General features: G+C 37.1%; 2 long non-coding RNA genes across 2 annotated transcripts; both read left to right on the top strand.

Moving 5' to 3' along the window:
• Positions 1–12,982: 12,982 nt before the first annotated feature.
• LOC110905618 lies at positions 12,983–15,467 on the top strand. The gene is made up of 7 exons (XR_002573277.2): positions 12,983–13,047; positions 13,139–13,279; positions 13,452–13,585; positions 13,725–13,924; positions 14,401–14,467; positions 14,589–14,738; positions 15,204–15,467. It is a non-coding gene; the product is annotated as an uncharacterized LOC110905618 (long non-coding RNA).
• A 1,083-nt stretch (positions 15,468–16,550) lies between these two features.
• On the top strand, positions 16,551–17,369 carry LOC110905617. Its single transcript, XR_002573276.2, has 3 exons — positions 16,551–16,642; positions 16,845–16,914; positions 17,068–17,369. It is a non-coding gene; the product is annotated as an uncharacterized LOC110905617 (long non-coding RNA).
• Positions 17,370–27,229: the final 9,860 nt, after the last annotated feature.

Genomic DNA, 27,229 nt, shown 5'->3' with positions numbered 1-27,229 from the left:
CGAAACCCGAGAATTGGGCTCGGCTCACATCCAGCGAATATACACTTGGTTTGTGAAAACCCCCTCTCATTAAGATAGTATTTGTTATAACCACAAAACCCTAAACTTCTCTCCCCTCCTATTGCAAACCGACGGCTGCCTCCTGTCACTCGAAGCCCTCTTCATTTCATCATTCAATCTGGTTAGTATCTTGTGAAAATATTTAGTAGGTTGTTACTCATGAACATGTCCGACTAATTGTTTGATGTTGAATAAACCTGATTGTCGCATTCATGCATGATATAAATTAGGTCGTGTATGGGTGTTTTTTGATTGTAATCATATACGGCTGTTTTGATCTAGAGAACATAATGGATAATAAATATTGTGGTGTTAATAGAATGATGATAGGTAGATAACTGCATAAACAATGAATATGTGAATCCTTTTAATATGGAATGAATGGATAATACCTTGAATGTTTACTATGGGACCAATGGTAATAAGATAGTGCATAGAATAAGATGGTGCATGATTAGGGTGGTTACTTTTGTCAGTAGACATGTGATTATGACAGTGGACATGTGATGGTTTAATATGTGTGTCTCTAGTTAATGACTTGCAGGAAGATTAAGGTTGACATGATGCTCCTAGTACTCTCGTGAATAGGGAGTAGGCTTTCACTATGAATTGTTAACCGATGACTTGCTTGGTCTTATATGAATTTTTGTGAGTTAAATAATGGTATTGTGGAACCTCGAATAGGGTGATATCATAAATTAACAAGTGCTGCACGTGACTTCATGGATGGCTAAGGGGTTTATAATGATTTCATACATATGATAGTGATCTGAGGATTTACATGTGAATTCTTAGCAAATTGTCGGCTAACATGATGTGTATTGCATGGATTGGTTCATGTGGAATTTGCGGCTAGTATTTCATTCTAGTGATGTAGGTTTCTAGATCAAGGTCAGTAGAATTCAGGAAGTCATGTGTGTGATAATTGTTTGGTGAGGGTGGGCGGCCAAGTAAAGGCCATTGGTTGTGGCTTCGGCCCAATGGTGCTATAGAAATAGGTTGTGACCGAAAGATATGTGTTCTCCGAAACATAGCTTTGACCGAAACATAACCTTGACCGAAACATAGCTGGAGTGGACCGAAGGATAGCTATGGTCGAAAGATGACATATAGTTCGAAACATAGTTTTTGGTCCGAAAGATAATTGTGTTAATCATAGACCGAAAGATAAGGGTGGATCGAAAGATGCATGGTTATGAATGTACTTTGAATGATTGAATGTATGCTTGATTTATTTGACATGCCATGCTTGGTGATGAATGTTAACATTGGTATTCGTGAACACTAGCTGATGCTTTGATGTGAAACAATACGTGTTGTGCCGATATGCAAACTGACTGTTTTGTGAACATTAAATTGCATGCGTATCATTGCGAACATGAACTGATTTGTTATACGTGCATACAATAGGACATGATTAATTACTTGTGAGTGCATAACCTAGCATACCGAGCAAACCAAGGTGAGTTCACACAGCCAAGGCATGGGTTCCCAGGGTGGGAATGGGTTGGATGATTATTCGTGCATGCTTAAATGATACTTGTCGAACTGCCTTCGCACACACCCTGGTTGGTAAAGACTATGGCCGCGAACGAACTACTCAACTGCCTTCGCACACACCCTGGTCGGTAAAGACTATGGTCGCGAACGAACTGATAAATTGCCTTCGCACACACCCTGGTCGGTAAAGACTACGGTCGCGAACTAATGAATTTAATCTTCGCACACATGCCTGGGAGGCCGCGATGGAACTGATACAATATGAGACTTAACTGAACGAACGCATTATTACCCAAACTAAACTATTAACTGTGAACTCGCTCAACTAGTTTGTTGATCATTCTGTTACATGCCTTGCAGATCGTTAGGTACTTGGAGCTTGCACTGGAGAAGCGGGTCGTTGTGGACATGGACCGTGGCTTTTCTGTTGAGCTATTATGACACTTAAAACTGTTAACTACTACTGGTTTATTTACTATGCTTCCGCTACATTTTGAAACGATGATTTGTTGATCACCTTTTGTATTGAATGGATGGTTTTCAGTTATTTTACTTAATATTAAATGCATGTTCAATATGATTGGTGGCTTGATCCTGGTCAGTCACGCTCCCAAGCGGTGATACTCCGCAGGTGGATTTTGGGGGTGTGACAGATTGGTATCAGAGCCATTGGTTATAGAGAACTTGGTTTTAATATGGGAAAACGTTTTTATTAAAACCAGACTATAACCAGAACAGTGCTCTCAAACGATCCACAACGACGCTTCGCTCCACGTGCAAGACTCGACATCCTAGGTAATAAGGTTTATGTTTATTGCCTACATGCTAGAATTTGCATAGAACTTTGCTCGTAGTATGCTTACATTACCTTGCTCACAACTTGTCATTGCATGAGAATACTTATGTGCTTACACTCTTCTGTCATCGCACTATTCGTGAACCATTCTTACTTATGCTACCTTTACTGTTCGATCATGTCTGGACGTGTTGACATGACTCAAGCCCAGTTGACGGCTCTCATTAACGAACAAGTTGCTGCGGCACTTGCAGCCGCACAAGCAGGAGGTATAACCTGCTATTCCAGACCTATTCTAGGATGTTAGATCCTACTCTCGTGACCCAACTCTCGCGCTTAACCTTGACCTATCTTTCTCGCGCAACGGGTCAGAACGCATAGCAACATGCCTGCACATTCAAGAACTTCATGGACTGTCGTCCAAACACATTCAGTGGTCCAGAAGGAGCAGTTGGACTACTCCATTGGTTTGGGAAGCTCGAGTCGGTATTCGAGATGTGTGAATGCCCTGAGGCTCGCAGGGTCAAGTACGCCACTGGTACTTTGGAAGAAATCGCGCTAATCTGGTGGAACGCGCAAGTACGGATACTAGGGTTGGCAACTGCTAACGCCACCCCATGAAACGAATTCAAAGAACGCATTAAAAGGGAACACTGCACACGTTATGACATCCACAAGTTGGAAGTGGAGCTTTACCATTTGAAAATGACGGGGTCAGGGATTGATGCTTATACGAAACGGACGAACGAATTGGCCATCTTGTGTCCAACCATGGTGGACCCTCCAAGCAAGTGTATCGAATTGTATCTCAAGGGGTTGGCACCAGAAATCCAGAGCCACGTTACCTCGGCTAATCTCGACAACATCCAGGAAATTCAGCGCCTTGCTCATCGTATTACAGATCAGGCAGTGGATCAGAACAGACTGCCAAAACGTGTCAAGGCTACCACTACTGCTGTCACTACTTCTGCTACCCCCAGTGACAACAAGAGAAAATGGGAAGGGGATTCTAGCAAGGGATCGGTTTCTGTTCAGTCTCAGCAGCGCAAGAATAGTGATCACCAGAGCACAGCAGAAGCTAAGGATTCAGGAGTCCACGACCTGCAAATCAGAATCGCCAGCAGCAATAGCAAGCAGAAATCCTATGCAGAGAAAAGAAGTTGAAAGACCATCCAGCTGTACGCGACCTTCCTCAGGTGTTTCCTAAAGATTTACCTGGTTTACCTCCTCATCGTCAAGTCGAGTTTCAGATTGAGTTAGCTCCTGGAGCAGCACCAATAGCCCGCGCACCGTATCGTTTAGCTCCAACCGAACTGGAAGAACTGTCGAAGCAGCTACAAGAGCTCTTGGAAAAGGGCTTTATTCGCCCAAGCTCTTCGCCTTGGGGAGCTCCAGTGTTATTTGTGAAGAAGAAAGACGGTACGTTCAGGATGTGCATCGACTACCGCGAACTCAATAAGGTGACGGTGAAAAACCGTTATCCTCTTCCGCGCATAGACGACCTATTCGACCAGTTGCAAGGGTCGTGTTACTATTCCAAGATTGATTTAAGGTCAGGGTATCATCAGCTGAGAGTCCGGGATGAGGACGTCTCCAAAACCGCTTTCAGAACTCGCTACGGTCATTACGAGTTTCTTGTCATGCCATTCGGGCTTACGAACGCGCCAGCAGTCTTCATGGATCTTATGAACAGGGTGTGCAAACCCTATCTCGACAAGTTCGTCATTGTTTTCATCGACGACATTTTGATTTACTCCAAGAGTCAGGAGGAGCACGAGCAGCACTTACGTCTTATCTTGGAACTTCTTCGAAAAGAGCAACTGTACGCAAAGTTTTCAAAATGCGACTTCTGGCTTCGTGAAGTCCACTTCTTAGGCCATGTGGTGAACAAGGATGGGATTCATGTCGATCCATCCAAGGTTGATTCGATCAGAAACTGGCCAGCACCGCGTACACCGACTGAAATACGCCAATTCTTGGGTTTGGCGGGTTACTACAGGCGATTTATTAAAGACTTCTCCAAGATCGCGCAACCACTTACTATGTTAACACAGAAAGGTGTCGTTTACAGATGGGGTAATACGCAAGAGACCGCTTTTCAGTATCTAAAGGATAGGCTTTGCAGCGCACCTATTCTCTCATTGCCAGAGGGCACAGATGACTTCGTGGTATACTGTGATGCATCCATCCAGGGTCTTGGATGTGTGTTGATGCAACGTGATAAAGTGATAGCCTACGCTTCGCGGCAACTTAAGGTTCATGAACGGAACTACACGACGCACGATTTAGAGCTGGGAGCTGTTGTTTTCGCGCTTAAGATATGGCGACACTACCTGTACGGTACCCGGTGCACGATTTACACCGATCACAGGAGTCTCGAGCATATTCTTAAGCAAAAGGATTTGAATATGCGTCAACGGAGATGGGTTGAACTTCTGAACGACTACGAATGCGCCATCAAGTATCATCCAGGCAAGGCCAATGTTGTGGCTGATGCCCTCAGTCGGAAAGACACTCTACCTAAGCGCGTGCGAGCGCTACAGCTTACTATTCAGTCCAGTCTTCCTGCACAAATACGAGCTGCTCAGTTAGAACCACTGAAACCCGAAAACGTCAAAGCTGAAGCCTTACGCGGCTCAAGGCAACGCATGGAACAAAGGGAAGACGGCGCCTACTACGTAACGGGGCGTATTTGGGTCCCACTTTATGGCGGTTTACGCGAACTTGTAATGGATGAAGCTCACAAGTCTCGCTATTCGGTACATCCAGGGTCGGATAAAATGTACCACGACATCAGCACTACTTATTGGTGGCCTAGTATGAAGGCCCACATCGCCACCTATGTTGGCAAATGCTTAACCTGTGCGAGAGTCAAGGTTGAATATCAGAAACCAGCTGGTCTACTTCAGCAGCCCAAGATACCGCAGTGGAAATGGGAAGAAATTTCCATGGATTTCGTTACGGGCTTACCAAGATCCCAGCGTGGGAATGACACTATTTGGGTGATCGTTGATCGACTCACAAAGTCTGCTCACTTCTTGGCTATCAAAGAAACGGATAAGTTTTCTACCTTAGCAGACATTTACTTGAAAGAAGTTGTTTCGAGGCACGGAGTGCCCACTTCCATTATTTCGGATCGCGATGCACGATTCACGTCAGAGCTTTGGCAAGCGATGCACAAATCCTTCGGCTCACGATTAGACATGAGCACAGCATATCACCCTCAGACGGATGGGCAGTCTGAGCGAACTATCCAAACTCTAGAAGACATGCTTCGAGCGTGTGTTATCGATTTCGGCAACGGCTGGGAAAAGCACCTCCCTTTAGTGGAGTTTTCATACAATAATAGTTACCACACCAGCATTCAAGCCGCTCCATTCGAGGCATTGTACGGACGTAAATGCCGGTCACCTCTCTGTTGGGCAGAGGTGGGGGATAGTCAGATTACGGGTCCAGATATTGTTGTGGACGCCACAGAAAAGATAGCACAGATACGACAACGCATGGCGGCAGCACGCGACCGTCAGAAAGCCTACGCGGACAAGCGTAGAAAACCATTGGAATTTGAGGTCGGGGACCGGGTTTTATTGAAAGTTTCACCCTGGAAGGGTGTGGTTCGATTTGGTAAACGAGGCAAACTGAATCCGCGGTACGTCGGACCATTCGAAATCTTAGAAAAGATTGGCAAAGTAGCCTACAGATTAAAATTACCAGCTGAACTCGGTGCAGTTCACAATGTATTTCACGTGTCGAATCTGAAGAAATGCCTATCAGATGAGACCCTTATAGTTCCTTTTAAGGAACTCACTATCGACGAGCGGTTGCAGTTCGTCGAGGAACCTGTTGAAATCACGGACCGGGATGTTAAGGTCCTCAAACACAAGAGAATCCCTCTTTTTCGAGTTCGTTGGAACTCCCAGCGTGGCCCAGAGTATACCTGGGAACGCGAAGATCAGATGAAAGAAATGTATCCCCAGTTATTCGAAACCAATGCATCCACTTCTGAGGCTGAAGCTACTACTACTGAATTTCGGGACGAAATTCCAAATCAACGGGGGGATGATGTGACACCCCAGGAAAACCAGTGAACGATGTAACTTGCCTAGCTTCCTCAGTGAGTGCGTACCAAATTTCGGGACGAAATTTCTTTTTAGTTGGGGATAATGTGACAACTCGTATCTCGAACCTATCTTTGTACTTAGTGTAACATGTTTGAATGCTACGTGATTATATGATTCATTGATTAAATGGTATGTTATGTTAAATGTTATGTTTTATTATGTGAGAAGTGTTATGAGATTTTAGTGTGTTATGTATATACGTGTAACATATGTGGACCGCACAATGTATAACCGATTTCACAATACACCCCCGTGTCGCACAACACTCTTTTAATTATCTTGGACTAGCCCTCGGCCCAAACGAAACCCGAGAATTGGGCTCGGCTCACATCCAGCGAATATACACTTGGTTTGTGAAAACCCCCTCTCATTAAGATAGTATTTGTTATAACCACAAAACCCTAAACTTCTCTCCCCTCCTATTGCAAACCGACGGCTGCCTCCTGTCACTCGAAGCCCTCTTCATTTCATCATTCAATCTGGTTAGTATCTTGTGAAAATATTTAGTAGGTTGTTACTCATGAACATGTCCGACTAATTGTTTGATGTTGAATAAACCTGATTGTCGCATTCATGCATGATATAAATTAGGTCGTGTATGGGTGTTTTTTGATTGTAATCATATACGGCTGTTTTGATCTAGAGAACATAATGGATAATAAATATTGTGGTGTTAATAGAATGATGATAGGTAGATAACTGCATAAACAATGAATATGTGAATCCTTTTAATATGGAATGAATGGATAATACCTTGAATGTTTACTATGGGACCAATGGTAATAAGATAGTGCATAGAATAAGATGGTGCATGATTAGGGTGGTTACTTTTGTCAGTAGACATGTGATTATGACAGTGGACATGTGATGGTTTAATATGTGTGTCTCTAGTTAATGACTTGCAGGAAGATTAAGGTTGACATGATGCTCCTAGTACTCTCGTGAATAGGGAGTAGGCTTTCACTATGAATTGTTAACCGATGACTTGCTTGGTCTTATATGAATTTTTGTGAGTTAAATAATGGTATTGTGGAACCTCGAATAGGGTGATATCATAAATTAACAAGTGCTGCACGTGACTTCATGGATGGCTAAGGGGTTTATAATGATTTCATACATATGATAGTGATCTGAGGATTTACATGTGAATTCTTAGCAAATTGTCGGCTAACATGATGTGTATTGCATGGATTGGTTCATGTGGAATTTGCGGCTAGTATTTCATTCTAGTGATGTAGGTTTCTAGATCAAGGTCAGTAGAATTCAGGAAGTCATGTGTGTGATAATTGTTTGGTGAGGGTGGGCGGCCAAGTAAAGGCCATTGGTTGTGGCTTCGGCCCAATGGTGCTATAGAAATAGGTTGTGACCGAAAGATATGTGTTCTCCGAAACATAGCTTTGACCGAAACATAACCTTGACCGAAACATAGCTGGAGTGGACCGAAGGATAGCTATGGTCGAAAGATGACATATAGTTCGAAACATAGTTTTTGGTCCGAAAGATAATTGTGTTAATCATAGACCGAAAGATAAGGGTGGATCGAAAGATGCATGGTTATGAATGTACTTTGAATGATTGAATGTATGCTTGATTTATTTGACATGCCATGCTTGGTGATGAATGTTAACATTGGTATTCGTGAACACTAGCTGATGCTTTGATGTGAAACAATACGTGTTGTGCCGATATGCAAACTGACTGTTTTGTGAACATTAAATTGCATGCGTATCATTGCGAACATGAACTGATTTGTTATACGTGCATACAATAGGACATGATTAATTACTTGTGAGTGCATAACCTAGCATACCGAGCAAACCAAGGTGAGTTCACACAGCCAAGGCATGGGTTCCCAGGGTGGGAATGGGTTGGATGATTATTCGTGCATGCTTAAATGATACTTGTCGAACTGCCTTCGCACACACCCTGGTTGGTAAAGACTATGGCCGCGAACGAACTACTCAACTGCCTTCGCACACACCCTGGTCGGTAAAGACTATGGTCGCGAACGAACTGATAAATTGCCTTCGCACACACCCTGGTCGGTAAAGACTACGGTCGCGAACTAATGAATTTAATCTTCGCACACATGCCTGGGAGGCCGCGATGGAACTGATACAATATGAGACTTAACTGAACGAACGCATTATTACCCAAACTAAACTATTAACTGTGAACTCGCTCAACTAGTTTGTTGATCATTCTGTTACATGCCTTGCAGATCGTTAGGTACTTGGAGCTTGCACTGGAGAAGCGGGTCGTTGTGGACATGGACCGTGGCTTTTCTGTTGAGCTATTATGACACTTAAAACTGTTAACTACTACTGGTTTATTTACTATGCTTCCGCTACATTTTGAAACGATGATTTGTTGATCACCTTTTGTATTGAATGGATGGTTTTCAGTTATTTTACTTAATATTAAATGCATGTTCAATATGATTGGTGGCTTGATCCTGGTCAGTCACGCTCCCAAGCGGTGATACTCCGCAGGTGGATTTTGGGGGTGTGACACTTATGTTCTGTAAATAGCCTTTTTTTTAGGTTTTTAGCTTTAGTTTTTATTTTAAGAGTGTTGTTTAAATGAGAAATGACTCTTAGGATTTCAAAAGCATCACCCTTCTATGTGTTTTATTTTTTCATAGTTGTGTGATTGTTGTAGCATATGTGACCTCATATCCATACATGTAGTTTACAATTTAGAACAACATATACCTAAAAGGCTAAAATAAATGGTCATTAACAACTCTTTTTGATTTCACAATATATGTTTATAAATGTATATATTTAATGAAATACAAATCCACCTAAAACATGTAGGGAATTCCATGGAGGGAAGTTGTGATCAAATGGGAATTCCATGGAGGGAAAACAAAAAAAGTGGCGGGAAATGGGTCCATGAGGAGATATAAAAGGGGTCCATTAGTTGAGATTTAGTGGTGCCTATTTGCATCATTGCGACCCTTCTTTTGACTCATTCCACCCTGTCTTTGCATTGCAACATATTTTCATACAACTTTTTCTAATATTAAGCTGAAATTGGTTGGCCAACTACACTACCAGCTCATTATAATATATCCCATGAATAATATAAATTATATTGGAAAAACAAAAGCAAGAATATGAAAAGTTGATTTTGTAATGGGAGTAGGGACTTGAGAATAATCCCGGCCCCAATTGGAAAACCCTAAACATGTTGGATGTGTAAATGGGATGGGTATTCGATTATTAGTTTTAATTTTTTTTTACTAATTATGGTATTGGGTGATACCCGTTAATTTACCATAGCACATATCCGTGCCAACATCGAATATAGTTATACATCATATAATGATTAATGATGTTATAAATAGAATGTTTAAAATTACAAAGTTATTATAAACGTAGTTGAGTTGAAGACGGGGTATTGGGTAATGGATCTCCTAAGGGGTAATCTTTAACTGCATAAGATCATAAACGATTACACATGATACTCACAAATCTATATATATTAATAAAGGAGATGATTTGGGCTATTTGTCCTTAGATGGTGAAGCCAATTTGATGATGTGGCAATCATTGGTTTAGTGGACTTTGATTTTGGGAGGGAATCCATCTCAATTCTCAATACACAAACCAAAATTCTAAAAACACAAACCAAAAAAGAAGTGAACGCGGGATCCGGCAATTTTCGGGTCGGATGCATGGGGTTTCCAAACCCGTGTATATAAGGCATCTAAAAAACCTAAACTTCTCTACATCCACATTCTTCTCCTTCGCCGCATCATACTTGAAACCCTAGATTCACATCTCAGCTACGCTATTCCAGATCATATTGCCTCTTCTGCAATTTTTCTCACATCTCAGTTCTTCCAGGTATGTTGATTTTGTATTTGATATGGATTTATACCTTTCTTCTTGCTCTCAAACCCTATTGTATCTTCCCCATTCACGTTTCCTAAATTTGAGTTTTTTCTTTTTTTTGCAATCAAACACTAATTTCTAATCACCAAACCCTAATCCCGCTACGCAGTTCTCCCTCAACCTCAGTTCCACCATTCAGAGATTTCACTTTGGATCTTGATGATTAGGTAATGAATGTGAGCGATTTCACTTTGAATCTTGATGTTTTGTATCAGAATTCCTATATTTTATAATGTGTTTTTCTTTCTTCAAAGTTCAAAAGGTAGATTGTATGAGGATATGAACACTTCTCTCGCCATTGAAGAATATATAAACGGTACAGTTGTTTGTAAATTCTTTTGGATATGAATTATTTCTGTACATTGGTTATTGTATGTATACAAGTATTAGGTTTGATATCCAGTATTTTGTTTACAATTTAAAAGTTTTAAGACGCACACCAAGTGCTTGATGAAATGCTACAACAAAAGTGATTTCTATTTCACATGTTACTAATTGGGTTCTTAGTGTTCCTTGCTCTTTGATTACAAATTTATTTTAGATGTAATTTAATTTTTCTATAATAGTCTATACATTATAATAGTTATACATATAAGTTGCTTTCTAATTGTTGATGTCAACTTTGTTCCAAAACAGTTATGGAATATGTCGCTGGAGGAGAGCTATTTGACAAGTTTGTAGCGCAACGCTTCAGTGATGATGAGGTTCTACTACCACGTATACCAAAGGATTTATTTGTTTTAGATGATACATGTAAATCATTCTGGCTTCAACTTATGTGTCGCTTACCCAACTTTGCTAAAAAAAAAATTTGTAGAGATATAATGACTTTACTTATGTGAAAAGATACATTAACTGAAGAGGAAGCTTGGTTTTATGTCGGAGAAACTGTTTTGGCAATCGAATCCATTCACAAACATTACTATATTCAGAGGTTATAACAGTTTTCCTTAATTCACTTCATACAAACACGTGGTGGGTTTTTTTTTTTTTATTAGAAATGTAATGTTTTTTAACTGTGACACGGATATTAAACTTGATAACTTGCTGCTTGATAAATTCGGCCACATGAAACTATCAGATTTTGGATTATGTAAACCGTTAGACTGCACTAATCTTCAGGAAAATGATTTCACTGCTGCAAAGAACTTAAGTGGGGCTCTTCAAAGTGACGGACGCCCTGCTGTACCGAGACGCACTCAACAGGAGCAACTACAACATTGGCAGAGAAATAGGAGGATGCTGGTATGTTATTTTTGTTTAGAGTAAAATGCGATTTTTGTCGCTGAGGTTTGGCCAGTTTTGCGACTTTTGTCCAAAGGTTTGTTTTTCCGCATCTAGATCCAAAAGTTTTGATGAATAGTAGGACCCGATGTTAACATGTGTGTGTAGGCAATTGATGAATATTGAATGTATATGTTACAAATAAAGATATGTATGTTGTGTTGATGTAGATTGGAGCTCATCAATTCAAGGTTAGTAATGGGGATTGCATATTCACAAAAGTTAAAGTTCTATGAAGTGAATGATAAGGTTAGCTTAGCTTGAATTTACTCTAGAATATGGTTATGTTTACTATTTCATTAGCAGATATAAGCACACATGTCTTGTATTGAGAAAGCATGTAAATTTGCTCTTTTTAGTTTAAACAAGAGGCGATTAGAGTATGAACACGTTAGGTGTTTTTCTTGATGGTGTTGTAGAAGAGCAAGTAAGAATAATTTGAACATACGCTTTCATCGCTTATAATAATTATATAAACCTGAAGCTTTATAATAATAAAATCACTTCTTATTTGTATGAGTATATAAGCAATAAGAATCACTTAAAAATAAATGGGATTGATGCATTCTTTCAGATCATTAAATTGTATTTAGTTTTTAATTTGATGAATTGCAATGATGCTATTACCCCACATTGAATGAAGTTTATCTTTATTGGGTGGAATCATAATTTGTGTAGTTCCGTAGAAGTTTTAGGCTCTTACAAATAGTTTATTTTTTCTAATGAAAATGAGTTTGACATTCTTTTCTTCTTCTTTGCAGGCCTTAGATGCAAAATTAATTATCTTTAAGAAAAAGAGAAGAAAGAATTATTGATGAATAAAATGTCATAGACAGGTAAAGATAGATGTTTGCTATTTCAACCCATTTAATTATAAATTGGTTGATCTGGGTTAATTGGGTTGATCTGGGTTATGTTCTATTTTAATGGGTCAAATTGTTAAAATAATGCTAAAAATATGAATTGAAAACTGTCTACAGATTGTTTTTGCTAATCACTTTCTCCACAACTTAATATTGTTTTTGCTAATCACTTTCTCCACAACTTAATTATTATAATAACACTATAGTGTGTGCTGTCATGTTTGAAATGTTAATTGCATACATTATAACATTGATTAATCAATTTTAATTTGTATCACTGCGTTTCGCAGAGGTGAGTTTACTCACCATGTTAAATCCGTGTCAATGTCTAATTTTACTTCACAAGAAGTTGAAGCCCTTAAAGAAGGCAGTAATTAGGTACATATATCATCTAATATTATTTTCTGTCGGGGGAATTTGTTTATTTACTCACACGATATTTACAATTTACTTCTCCAGCGTGCAATGGAAACATTTATAAGAGATTGGGACCCACGAGAACATAGACTTCTACATAACAGGTGATGCACTTTTATACTTTTACGTTTTTACATTTAGTGTTTGAGTAGAAAGAATGTTAATTTAGTTTTTTATGCATGCTCGCTATTACAGCAATGTGGAGAAAGTTTGAGATTTTATAAAGAGTGTCTACGTGGATAAGAAGTTTTTCACTTCAAAGGCGTCCGGAAAACCTCCTAGAGATGCAATGGATGGTTCGGTTCTATATTGGATGTGATGGAAGTTGTTTTGAAGGTAGTTTATTCCTACTTCGTATATTGTGTTTGAATATATGTTGTAGTAGTTGGTTGTGAAAGATATTGGAGAGACTTTTTATGGTGTGGTAAATTGGAGAGACTTTTTGTTGCTGTTAATAGTATATGTTGCACAATAAAAGAACTTTATTTTGTTTATTATGGAATGACAGGCATTTGCACCAAGGAGGTACTATGAAATTGACCTCCATTAACGGCGTGAAGATGTATACAGTTGCAGGATAACATTGCTCGCTGGCCACTTGGCTACCGCCGAAGAAGCTTAGAGCTCTTCGCAAAGACAAAAGTATGGATTTTGCTTATTGTTTTTAGTTTCGTTAATAAACTTGATTATGAATTTGATCTGTTAGATGTGGTACTTTTTTTTCATTAGCTATACAAGAATTGTTGTATTCTTTATTTAATGGTGTTATTTCTATGAAAAGATTACACGGAAAGGGTGGATTTGATCCAAGATTTAAGATTTGTCAACGTTCTAAAGCCATTGGTACATAATTGCACGCCAATTACTCGACAAAATGTCTCAATGAAGTGCTGCCATAAAAATTGAAGTCATAACGATGTCCAGCAGAGTTCCAGCAATAAGCAACTAACACACTTCTACTACAAATTGCACCACCAATATGTAAGTTTAAGTGCACAAGAATTGTTAATTTGCAAAAAAAAAAAAAAAGAAAAAAAAAAAGAAACCATTTAAATAGTTTATACTCTATTACAAGAATCGATATTTTGTCAAAAATCCAATTTATGGAGTGGATTTGGTCCACCAGGCACAAGTTGCTCTTATTCGTTCACTTGATTTAGTTGTCTAACCTTCATAGCTGCATTGCCTTATTATTACTATCGTATTGTTTTTATATGAATTAAATATTTAAATTTCCTTACTTGTGTTAAATATATTTACTAATTTTTCTGTTGCTTTATTAATAATAATTTTTTAGTAAAAGTAAATTATAAATGTGCATCATTACCCGTCAATAAGTTTATAGTTTGTAAATAAAATCATGGGACCGCCATTGGTACGGCATGGTAGCATACTATCGACACCAAAGTTGATTTTATGTAGTTAAACGCTTATCATTTGGTTGGTTCTTTTTGTAGAATGGACTCGATTTACTAAGGGAAAGATTTTGGCAAATCGAAGGATATGATCTTCAAAAGGACTCGGGTATCTTTAAATTGTATTTTCACTTTGTCACTAATTTGGGTCACTTGTCACTGAGAGCTGCTTGATAAAGATGAGAATCTATATCTCTAATAAGATTTTTATTTTATTTTTAAATTTTTAGGAAACTAACTAATTTTAAGAACACTAATCATGGATTCTTCTGAAGATCGCTGCGACTAAGGTGATTTCGAATTTGCATTTAACAATAACAACTTCTCTGATCGTGTTCTTTGCATCTATATCTTTGATGAGTCTACACAGTCCCCATTAGGTACCAATATACCTACTATTATCACTTATTTTCTGTTTTTTTTTTTTAATTTTATCATCATAAGCAAAAATTGGGACACTGATTTTTTACACCAAAAGCTCTAGAAATCACATGCTAGCAAAGCCTCACCTATATTTGTTTAATGAAAAACCGTAACTTAGTTCATTACGGGGCAAGGCCGGCTGTTTCAGCTACGGGTGAGCATATCGGTTACGGTTCGGTTAACGGGATAATCCATAACCATAACCGATAGCTCGGTTATGGGATAATTCGTAATGGTAACCGTAACCGTAACCGATCATTGGTTTCGGTTAAGTTCGGTTAATCCTCGGTTACGATTAAGTTTCGGATATTGTTCGGGTAACGCATTATTAAAAAAAGTGTGGCATATTGCAATTTTGCTGTATTATTTAAAATAGATCGGTTGTTGGTCGGGTTAACGCATTATTCATTATTGAGTTTCAGGTGTTTTCGGAAGCTTCAAATGAAGAAAAGTAAGCTGCAAGTGCATCTGAAGCTGCAAATGAAGAAGGGGTGATGGAAACGAGAGAATATATATCTATCTATAAATGAAGAAGATGAAACACAATCGGTTCGGTTTGGTTCGGTTCGGTTCGGTTATGTTCGGTTATGAAGATCATCTTATACATAACTAACCATAACCGAATGGTTCGGTTATGAGATCTCCATAACCATAAAATGTTGCAAGTAAGACAACAAATGTGGTGTACAAGGAGATTTTTATTGAAATTTGAAATTTATTTTGTACTTTTTAAACTATCCTATATATTTTTAACTATATTTATTAAATATAGAATTAATTTTCTATCTTCTTTTTTATTTTTTTTTTATTTTTTGAATTTTTTGTGATTTTTTTCATTTTTAGTGTTTTTTATTATATTTTTTTTTAATATGGATCGATCCGGATAGTGATCCATCCATTTAAAATTATTTGGATATTGATCGGATCAAATGTAGAAGTTTTTTACGGCATTTGAATAGCTTTATGTTTTTTTTCTTCCAATTATGTATTTGTACAGAATATTTCATTTCAAAGTAAATAATATGGTTTTGGTTGAAACCCGCGTATTAAGCGGGCATTCCTAAAATTACAAAAGTGAGGTGTGGCGTGGAGTTTTTGAATGGTTTAGTGTTAGAAGAAAAAGTAAGTTTGTAATGGTTAAAGTTTGGAATGATGTGGCAAGTGATGTGACGGGTTTGGATTTTGGGCTTTAACCAGCGTTTTGCATGCTCTTAGTATGAAGACTGATTATGATTAGATGCTTTTAGTATGATAACTGATATCTGAATCATCTTATGTCAAGAGAAGAGATGTTTCCAACAACTCATAAAATTTTGAAAAAAGTAGAGTTGCATTTGTCTTTAAATTTAATTGTCCAACTAATCTACATTTGAAAATTATTTTTAATTTTGAAGACGTTAACATTTAATTAATATACCTTATTAGTCACGCATTATTCATTATTTAAAATATATATAAAATTGTGTTTAAGAAAATTTAAATATATGGTTGGACACGGGATCCGGCATATATTGGGTCGGACTTTTTTGGTCTCACATAATAACCCATTAACAATATGGATATTATATAAGGTTTCATAACCTCATTTCTCTAAACCCTAGGTATCAGCCACCATGTTCCTCCTCCTCCTTCTTCCTTACGATTCCTTTCAAAATGTTCCTCCTTCTTCTTCATTGTTGTTCTACGATTCAAACTCTACAATCGATCGTTATGTATTAATCATTTTGATATCTGTTATTTTGATTGTTAATTTCATCCATCTTTGTTGGTTTATCCCGTCTTTATTATTAATGTTGTTTATATGGTTTTTTCACATATAATCGGCGATTCCTTTATTGTTACGATTCCAAGTGTAAATCAGGTTAGTATTATTTGTTATTCCAATTGTTATTATGTTATATATTTGATCGTTCTTTCCCATTTGTAACGTGAATGTTTATATAATTTTTTCACATGTAATCAGCGGCGATTGTTTCCGGTTCTTATTCCATAAGTAAATCATTTCAGCATTATTTGTGATTCCGATTGTTAATTTTGTATATCTTTCATTCTTATGTGGCTAGATTTATATGTCATGCCAATTTTTTGGGGAAAAGTAATCGAAACCTTGCTGAGTGCGACATTTATCATCAGGTTAGAAATAAAAAAATAGTATCTTTGCATTATAGTTTCCCTTTAATTTCTTTGTTGATTATATGTGGTTTAAGATTCAAACTTAATCACCATCGTTGTTTCTTTGTTTTTTTGACCTCCATCTGCTACTGATATGTTTTTTAATTGAAATAGGTATGAAACTTCTATTTATTTATGGCTGACCTCCATATCTCTCTACCTATTGACTTGGATCTGCATATTCAATCAAGAATCTTTAAAAACATCTAAGGTAAAACTACATGATGATGGTTAAATATTGTTTGTTTATGTTGTTCGATCTTCAATTTATTCAAGAAAAGTTAAGCTTTTGATGTTGAAAACCGTTTCGGCAGTTGGTAATGTTTGTTGTTGTTCTTATTTTTTGTAGATCATTAGACATATAGAGAAGGTATGTAAACAATATTAGATTGTTATGTGTTTTAAGTATTTTAACTCAATTTTGAAGAATTTTCATGTATTTTTTGTTTTGTTGTTTATGATTTACATTATCTGATTTGAATGTTATGAGGGGATTATTTTTTGTGGATGTCTTTATTGAGTGATGCTGTTATTGATTCTTTTGTTTAGGTTTAAATTTTTTCATGAATAAACCTAAATGTCATGCCACTGCCAGACTATCAATCTTCGTCGAACATGTTACATGTAACTTTCTTTTGATAGTTTTTTTTTCTTACTTTTTGATCCCTTATAGTTTTAGGTTTCATCGTTTATGCTCAGTTTTTTTACTGTCTTTTTTTTAGTAATAAATTTTGTATTGTATTAATTATCAATCCATTAAAGAATTTGTATATTTTTATTGTCTGATATGTTTTTTTTCGGAATATTGATTGTGTTTCTAAAAATAAATATTTTTTAAAATTTTTTGAAATCGTTCCTTTTTTTTGTTTTATAAGTTTCTCCCGTTATTATGAGTATGTTTCTATAAATAGTTTACCGTTTTATTTTTTTTAAGCGTTCATAATTAAATTGCAGATATGGATCAGAGTAACAACAATCCTTCATTTTAAAGCTGATTGAGTAAGATGACCCATTATTTTTGGTATGTTTATTGGTTTTCTAATTACTATTCATATTTTAATATAGCTGATGTTTATCTTTTGTTTTATTTTTTTAATAAACTCATAGAAATACCTAATGACTTTGCTTCAATGGTGTGGGGAGAGCAACCACCTTAAAAATAATCTGTTAAGATTGTTGATGGCAACAAGTAATGGTTTGTAAGACCGAAAAAAACTGATTTGGGCCCTGTACTTGGTGATTGCTTCACCAAAGTTGTTTGGGACAGTTGTATAACAAAAAATGACTATCTTATGTTTCAGTCATATTTTTTTCATCACTCTTTAAATTTCCAGTAACTTTTCATGTATTGTACTATCATTTCTACGTATTTTCATGTTTTCCATTGATGATAAACCTATGTTAGTTTTAATTATTTTTTTAGAAGATAAAAGTTTTGATTCTATAATTATAACCGTGTGTTATGATATTTTATTTTAGCTTTCTGCTGGTGTTTAGAAAATGCATAATGCGTTCAAACAACTATATTCATCTTCTTCTGAACTTCCAATGAATGTCGTCGCTAATGATTGTTCCTTTGCTTCTTATTTTGTTTTATCATATATTATTTTTTAAAACATTGAAGAGACTAATGAAATTCTTTTTTCCCAAAATCTTTCAGATTTCAGATGTTGGTTCTCTTACATTATGAAAGGTAATTCCTGAATGACGTCTTGAACGTGTTAAAGTAGAAGTTAAAGAAGAAGTTGCTGCTTAAAGTGTTTAGTATTAGGGTTTATAAATGTTTTTTCTCAGTATTACATTTTATAAATGTTTACTTCTACAGACGTTCGTATCATCGATTAATCTACCCTATTCATCATGAAATTTTCATTTATTCATATATATGTATATATATTATTTTAGAAACATAGATTAACAACCCGGGAGTATTCCCGGGTTATAACCTAGTATACCTACGAATCCAATGGGTAATGAATAACGACCCATATCAAATATAAGACTAGATGCAAGCAGGGGCGGACAGACATAGGGCGGGTCGGGGTCCTCAGACCCCAATATTTTATAAAAATTTAGTAGATCCGATATATTAAATTTTATAAGAACCTCATAAATATGACTTGGTAGACACCATAAAAAGAAAACGAAAGCTGGTGTAGTGGTAAACTCTCTCTTTACCAGCAAGAAGTCATAAGTTCAAACCTTGTATAGCCCTTTTTTGTTTTTTTTAATCTAATTCAAATCTAGGGTTTCTTCAACAAACAAAAAAGTGAAAAAACAAACAGACGTCGGCTCCTCTTTACAGGTAAAACTAATTGATTTTTTTTTGTTTTATAACTTGAATTTTGTTACTTGTCTATTTGATTAAGGATTTGTTACTATGAATATTAAGTTAAGAAATTAGAATGAGATTGTATTTTTGTTGTGTGTTTTCTAAAAAGTAATAATTATATATTTTTGTTACATGTTTCTCGCTCTGACCCGACTCAAACGAAGACCGACCAAAAAATTTTAACGTTTTGTTGTGAAAATTTTGAACACCAAAAAAAATTGACCCCATTGAAAATAAATTATGGGTCCACCACTAGATGTGAGACAATATTTAATTTATAATCTCATATAGAAGTATAGAACTAAGATTGCTAATACAAGCTCATACCCACCCAAATTAATGAAGGCATGATGAAAATTTTAATACTAATTTTAAAGAATGCTGAAAGTTTTCTAGCAATGATTTAAACATGTTAAATTACATGATAACGTTGGACGGTGTGGTTGGAGCCTCCTAGGGGCTTTATCAAGCCACGTAGGATCTACGTCGGCCATGAAGTCCCCTTTTAAATTGCAGGGTGTGGATGGAGCCCCACCTTAACAAAATTAAAAAAAAAAAAAATTGATTGGACTAAAACTAGTGGGCCTCACCTGAACATTTCAACCTTGGCGCTACCATGTCGGCGAAGAGAAAATGACGCCCCCTCTTAAAATAGAGGGTGTGATGAGGGAGCCCATATAGGCACTATACATGGTGAGGTGATGAGGGTGACGCCCCCACACCCTCCAGCCTAACACCAACAATAAAATTGTTAAACTGGATGTAATAAAATAGTTGGGATCCCTACAAGTTATTGTATTTTGGATAATTTACCGAGTATTTCATCCCTACAAGTTACTTCATGTTTTATACACAAACCTTTATTGGGACCAATAGTTCATCAAAAGTTGTAATCAAACAGAGTACAAATTTGGCCATGTTTAATAATCAAGTTTAAACCCGAGCTTTACACATCAAGTTTTACTGTGCTAGCTTATGAGGTTTATCGAGCTATTATTTATATAACATTTATTTAATATAATCTATATCTATACTATATAATAAAAGAAACTAATAAAGGGACACATGTCATTAATTGAAGCCATCAATTAAAAGATAATTATAAAATTAAATTTAATATAAATTTAAACAATTCGTATAGGAGATAATCTAATATTTTAAAATATTTATCAGATTTAATAATAATAATAATAATAATAATAATGTAACACCCCGAAAACGGGTTTGGTAATTAAGCCCCGTTAATACTAAAGACGGGGAAAGTACCGTTAGTAGTAAAAGTAAACTGGCAAATATTAGGAATTTATTTAATAATCCTAATATTTATTTGAAGTGAATAAAAAGCTTTTAAGAAATAAAGTGATAGAAGGCCCGAGTTAACGGGACCCGAAATAAACTTAGTCATAAATATTCTCGAACCCACAAAGTTAACTAGGAATATTAAACCTAGTTAATAAGTGGGGAATATTGTTAGAAATAAGTAGGTTGTGCCCTACTTAATTAACTAACCAAATTAGAGGGGGCAATATTGTTAAAATTGAAACTTAACTTTAATTAATTAAATAAAACACACCAAACACCCCACAAGGAGGTGTCTGGTCGTACAAGAAGAACAGGGGGGCGATCCCCACACATCAAAACCCTCAATCTTCACCAAACTTGCAAATTGAAGGCTCAATCCAAGTCAAAATCGAAAATCAAGCATAGATTATTGATCCCCATTGCAAGAGGGTTGTAAGGTATGTAAAATTTGATGTTAATTCTCTGTTTGAAATTCTCATGAAATTGGGAAATCTGAAATTTGATGATGCATGTATGATATGTAGATGAAATAGGAACATAGTAGTGTCTAGGAGTAAACCCTAGACAAGTATATGTTGAAATCATGCTTAGCTCAAGTCTTTGTTGATACCAAATTCATGTATGAGATGTTTTTAGGGTTTTGATTTCAAAAGAATAGTGTTATGATGTCAAGAACAAGCTTAAACTGAAAGCTGAATTCAAACGATTCTTGATCAGAATTTACAGCCGATTTGTATTGGCTGTAACCTGGACAAAACCTGATAAAATCATGTGTTTCTTGAGTCTAAAATGTAATTCCAGGAAATATCTTTAAAACCCCACTGGAATCGCATTTTTTCGACGAAAATTGAGCGTTTTATGAATTTTTCCGTATCAAAGGTTCAAGCTGCGTTTTCTGGCAGAATTTGCGGCCCATTACGAATGTCATAACTCAATTTAGGAATTGAGTTATGATCTCAAATTTGTACTGTAGAAAGTTCTAAGTGATTAGAAAAATCGCCAACTGGAATTTCGTCAATCGGATAAACGAGGAATTTTAAATGAATTTTTCCGTAAGCTGCAGTCAGAAGTGACGAATCTGATTGCAGCTTAGTAAATGAATTTTCACGAATTTTTGGTAAAGAGTTAGATCTTGAAATTTTAACTCAAGGGCTAACCCTCCGAGTGGTACGCCACATAAAAAAATCATAATTTTTGAGGACTTGTAAACAGGTTAAACAAGTCACCAAAAACAGCCAATTTTCATTGATATGAAATGCCTAAATGAAATCGCGGCTTACTAGTTAGTATGTAAAAATTGATTTTTTTGTTAAGAGTTCGGATGAAATATGCCTAAGTGAGTTCAAAGAACCAAATGTGCATATGAATATGTTGGTAAGTCAATTGACTTTTAAAAGTCAAACTAACCAATGATAAAGTCAAATAGTAGTTTCGACATAGAAAATACGTGAGGTGGAATAGTCGTGAATTGAAATGACTAATCTAACCACCTTGTGAATGATGATAGTTTGTCGCCTAACGAGCTAGATGGAGGCTTGGGATAGAAGCGGTCAAACGAATCAAGCACGAGAAGAAAAGCATATTCGGATGCGAGGTAAGTGGAGCTTACGCCCCTTTACATTGCTTGCAAAATTACTTAATTTCAAGTATTGCATATGAATGCTACTAAGTGTTGGTATACAATGTTCCGACACGATTCAATGAGAGTCGGAACAAGGGAAAATGGTAGAAATCATGAATCATGGTAAAAGGAGTAAAAAGGTAAATTAGTCATGTAATGACGAACAAATAAAAACGGTTTTAAGTAAAACAAGTTAAAGGAAAACCGGGTTAGGTTTAAAGGGATGAAATGGTAACTAAGTACCATCTCATATGGATAAATGGCAAATTAGACTAAATGGGTCAAATGGTGTTGTTAGCACCATTTGACAATTACATTTGACAATCGCTTGTTGAGTTTTGTAATCACAGGAAATAACATAAGTATGCGTTGCTTAAACTATAAAGCTTTAAAGCAAAAGTTATGTAAACGGGTCAATACCTTGACCCGAGCCAGGTACGTTTAAATATGCTTTTGGTTAAACATACAATTTTTGGTCAAATATTTAGCGAAAGCCCTTCGTCGTATAGTGATTCATATTCATGGGTCAAATGCTCAAAAACGGTCATTTGCGTAAAATGATCAACCAATGGGTAAATTTGGGAAAAAGGGATTCATTATGTTAAATCCGCCACAAAATAGTTGTGGTGGAATATTTGTAGTTAATTAGACATGGACTTTTGTGGCGTCAAAAGAAAAGCACAAGTTCTAGACTAAAATGAGTAAATACCTCAAACGGGTCAAAATAAGCATATGGGTGAAATGGATTAAAGAAGGTATATAATTCTATAATCGGAACCTAATATGTTAGACATTATTGAATTTAATAGGTTGGTGAGAAATAAGGGTCGAACAAACTTGTATGTTTGATAAAATCACAAACGGGTCAAATTTTGGTAAAAGAGTATTAAGCCGAAGACTTAAAAGTCTTAAATTTTATCAAGCCGGATATCGGATTTTAACACTATATGATGGAGAATCAAATTTTAAACATGCAGGAAGAAACGGTAAGTCAAACGGATAAGCGGTTTGAAAGATACGAAAGATTTCGTGTCAAATTACGGCAAAATGGAAAAGTTGCATACAGGGCCCACCGTAACTTACGGTGCCACCGTAAGTTATGGTGGAGCTGATATGGTTACGGTGGTAACCTACTGTTGTACGGTAGAAGAGTATGAACTCAGGGGCCACCGTAACTTACGGTGCCACCGTAAGTTACGGTGGAGATTATTTTTCAAGTCCTTGTTTTTCTTTTGAACATCAATTGTTTCCCGTACTCGTTTGGACATGATTTAAACCCCGTAAGACTAAAGCATTTCATGTTTATGAAATGTAGGTACACTTTGGGATGCCGGAAGACGATCAAGCTCAACGAAGAACCGAACACACCATAGATACACGCTTCCGCACTTTGCTATGTTGTAAATTTTAAACAACGAATTCAACCACGTGATGTAGAATAACTTATGATTTGTAAAAGTTTTTAGTAAACCCGTATTTCCGATGTATATATAATCATTAATTACATGATTATTTTCGCAAAATATACGTTAAGCCTTGATTTATAAGAACGGGTCTTACAAATAATATCTATATCTATACTATATAATAAAAGAAACCAATGAGAGGACACATGTCATTCATTGAAGTCATCTATTTTATTTTTACAGATAATTAATATCAATTAAAAGATAATTATAAAATTAAATTTAATATAAATTTAAACAATTCGTATAGGAGATAATATAATATTTTAAAATATTGATTAGATTTCAAAATTATTTATCCTGAAATTAACAAAAGATGTACGCTAAATATAAACTAATATAATGTAAATGATTTATTTATTTTACTAAACTAAAGTAGTTAAGGGTAGAACCTATTTTAAAAATGTTTATAAGGGGTAAACAAAAATATTAATCAATGTTTATTGGTTCTATACTTTTATTTTCGTGTTCAACTCTCAATTCAAATACGGTAATCACTATGTTTACGTGACATTTATAAGAATCGTCACCGCAATCACCCCATCCATCGTATATCGAGTATATCCGTTTGTTTTTTTAAAGATATAAATTTTTATTAGATTCATTCAACCCGTGTAATAAACGAGGTTTTTTAAACATATAACATTTTTATTTTTTACTATACAAAATTAAATTTATGCAATTCGTGTAATACACCGGGTTTTTAAAAATATAACTTTTTTATTATGTAGTATATAAAATTACATTTATTTAACCAATGTAATAAACGAGATTTTTAAATATATATTGTTTTATTATTTGGTATATAAAATTACATTTATTCAACCCGAGTAATAAACCAGATTTTAAATATATATTTTTTTATTATTTGGTATATAAAATTACATTTATTCAACCCGTGTGATACATGGGGTTCTAACCTAGTAATAATAATAATAATATCTCTAAATGAGTGGGTAATATTATAAAATAATTTAGTAAAGAGTAAATTACGTTTTTAGCCCCTGTGGTTATATCACTGTTACTATATTACCCCAAAATAAGAATTTTTAACATATTTGCCCCTATGGTCTCTATAACTAACCATTTTGACCCCAAAGTCTAACAATTTTGGCCCCCATTGTCTCTATATCTAACCATTTGGGCCCCCATGATCTCTAGACTTAGGGCCAAAATGGTTAATTATAGAGACCATGGGGGCATATATGTTAAAAAATCTTATTTTGGGCTAATATAGTAAAAGTGATATAACCACAGGGGCCAAAAACGTAATTTACTCTTTAGTAAAATTAAAGATGTTATTTTGGAGATTAACCATCTGCTCGTCTCTGACGGCTTTGATGAAGTGGTTACGTGCCATTTGGTCTGCTACGTCACCTATCTCCAGGCATTTTTTATTGTATCGGACGACGAACCCTTCAAGAGATTCGTCGTCTCTGCGCCAGATATTCATGACGTCCATCGAATCACGTTCGTGACGCGTTGCTGGCTGAAATGAGCGAGTAACTTTGCATGTAAGTCCTCAAATGAGGCCAGTGATCCTACTGGCAAAGAATCGAACCAAGCCCTGGCCAGACCCGTGAGGGTCTAGGGGAAAAAATGACACCACCTGCCGTTGCACCCTGCACCCATGAAAATGTTCATGTGATCGTCCGGGTCGGACGAACCGTTGTATTTCCCACTACTAAATGGGAATTTTGTGGTAATGACATGGGCGTGAGCGATTTTTGGGGCAAATTTGGAGTTTTCGGCCGCAACTTTTGGCCTGTAGGGTTGGTTCTCGGGGCGCTTTGCAGCGCGGAGGTATGTGTTTCGGGGATGAGTGGGAGGAACATAATGGCGTCCTCCCGGTCTGCTGCTGGTAGCGTGGGACTCCCCGCGGTACGTATCGTCATCTGGATCGGTACGACCATACCATTCGTTATGCAGCTGTGGGCCCAACCGGCTATGAATTCCGGAGCCATGCCGGACTGTGGATTGCCGCCTGTCCTCGCTGTAAGGGCCTAGGCGGCTATGTACTGGGCCCCTACTGTGGGACCCGTATGAGGAGTCATTCTCATCAATTGTGCGGACATCACAGTAAGATGATCCGCGATCTTCACGCCTACTTCTGGAGGCTGGACGTGAGGGTGCCCTGCCGTCGTATTGTAAAACACGACCCGCAGGTGTATGTGGTGCCGGGGTAGGCCCGACTTGTACTTGCGCTTCAGCGCAAGCTCGGTTGTATGTTGCGGCCAGCAGGGCTGCCTGCTGGTCATACCAGGCACGAGGGTCCATGTATGGAGGGATCACAGATGCGTACTGTGATAGGTCGTGTCCGAACGTAAGGGATGGACCCCTTTGCGTTGATGTGCCAATGTGGCCAGGATTTAGGGCTGGGGGAGCGGTCCCCACATTCCCTGGGTTTGCGGGGTTTGGGCTATCCCCAGCAGTGTTGTTTAGTCGATCTGACATGATTTTTTGAGAGGGAGAGGGATGGTTAAAAAAGTGATAAGAGTAGCGGTGGGCGCCAATGATGAAACAATGGTTAACCGGGCTGGGTTAACACACTGGTCTCGTCAAGAAGGGTTAATCCCTTCCTCTCGAGGATCGTGGTTAATCCCTTTCTCTCGAGGATCGCTGGCTGGATCGTCTGCTGGTTGATCTCCTGCACAAGGAAACAAACCGTAACTCGCAACAAGGAGGATGGGGTGGGGGGTACTCCTTGTTACCACTCTCCGGCGTGAGAATCAGTAGTTTGCTTGGGAAGCAAAGTATGATAGTAGTAGTAGTGAGAGAGTTGTGAAGAGATACCTTAAACCTGGTTTGGGGTTGGTATTTATAGCCGTGGAGTGACGGAGGAGGTGGATGGATAGATTGACAACATGCTGCACCTTTGCAGGTGTGTCAGACCTGTCGGTTGTGGAGGTGAAGCCACATCAGCCTGTCACTTACGTAGACCTGACAGGCAGCTGCCATTGGTGCTACTTGCTTTGTAGTGTCAGTCCCACTTGCTGAGTGTACAGGATGCGGTGCGGGCCGCATCGCTGCTTGCGGTAACTCTAGATGTTCCCGCATCTCATTCTTTGATCAAGAAATACGCGAGATGCGGTGCCAAGCCGCATCGTCGCCTGTGATGACTGTTGCTGTTATCCAGCTCCCTTGTATTGATAGAAGTGTTCACTGGATACGGTGCTAGGCCGCATTGCTGTGAGTACTTTCGTTTTCATACACCAGATGCGATGCCATGTCGCATTACTATACCGTTCTCATATTCCAGGTAAGTCCTCCTCCATCGTTGGGCAGATTGGATTCAACCACTGTGTTCGTGCGTTCCCGTACGGACACAGGTAAGTTGTTAGCTAGTGAGGGTTTTGATAAAGGTAATGGTCACTCGCGGTCGTACTGACGCGAGATCTGAGACCATACCCCTTCAATGCCCAATAGACTTTCGCACATTATGTACATTCCTATCACACGTAAATAAATAGGGCATAGGATTACAACAAAATAAGATAAATGAAAGTTTAAATTTTGACATTTAATTATGTCAAATGCCAAGAAAATAAGATGACG

The sequence above is a fragment of the Helianthus annuus genome, chromosome 14, assembly GCF_002127325.2.
Source record: "Helianthus annuus cultivar XRQ/B chromosome 14, HanXRQr2.0-SUNRISE, whole genome shotgun sequence".
Lineage (NCBI taxonomy): Eukaryota > Viridiplantae > Streptophyta > Magnoliopsida > Asterales > Asteraceae > Helianthus > Helianthus annuus.
Note: the sequence above shows the minus strand (reverse complement) of the source record. Positions and strands in the feature narration are given on the sequence as shown.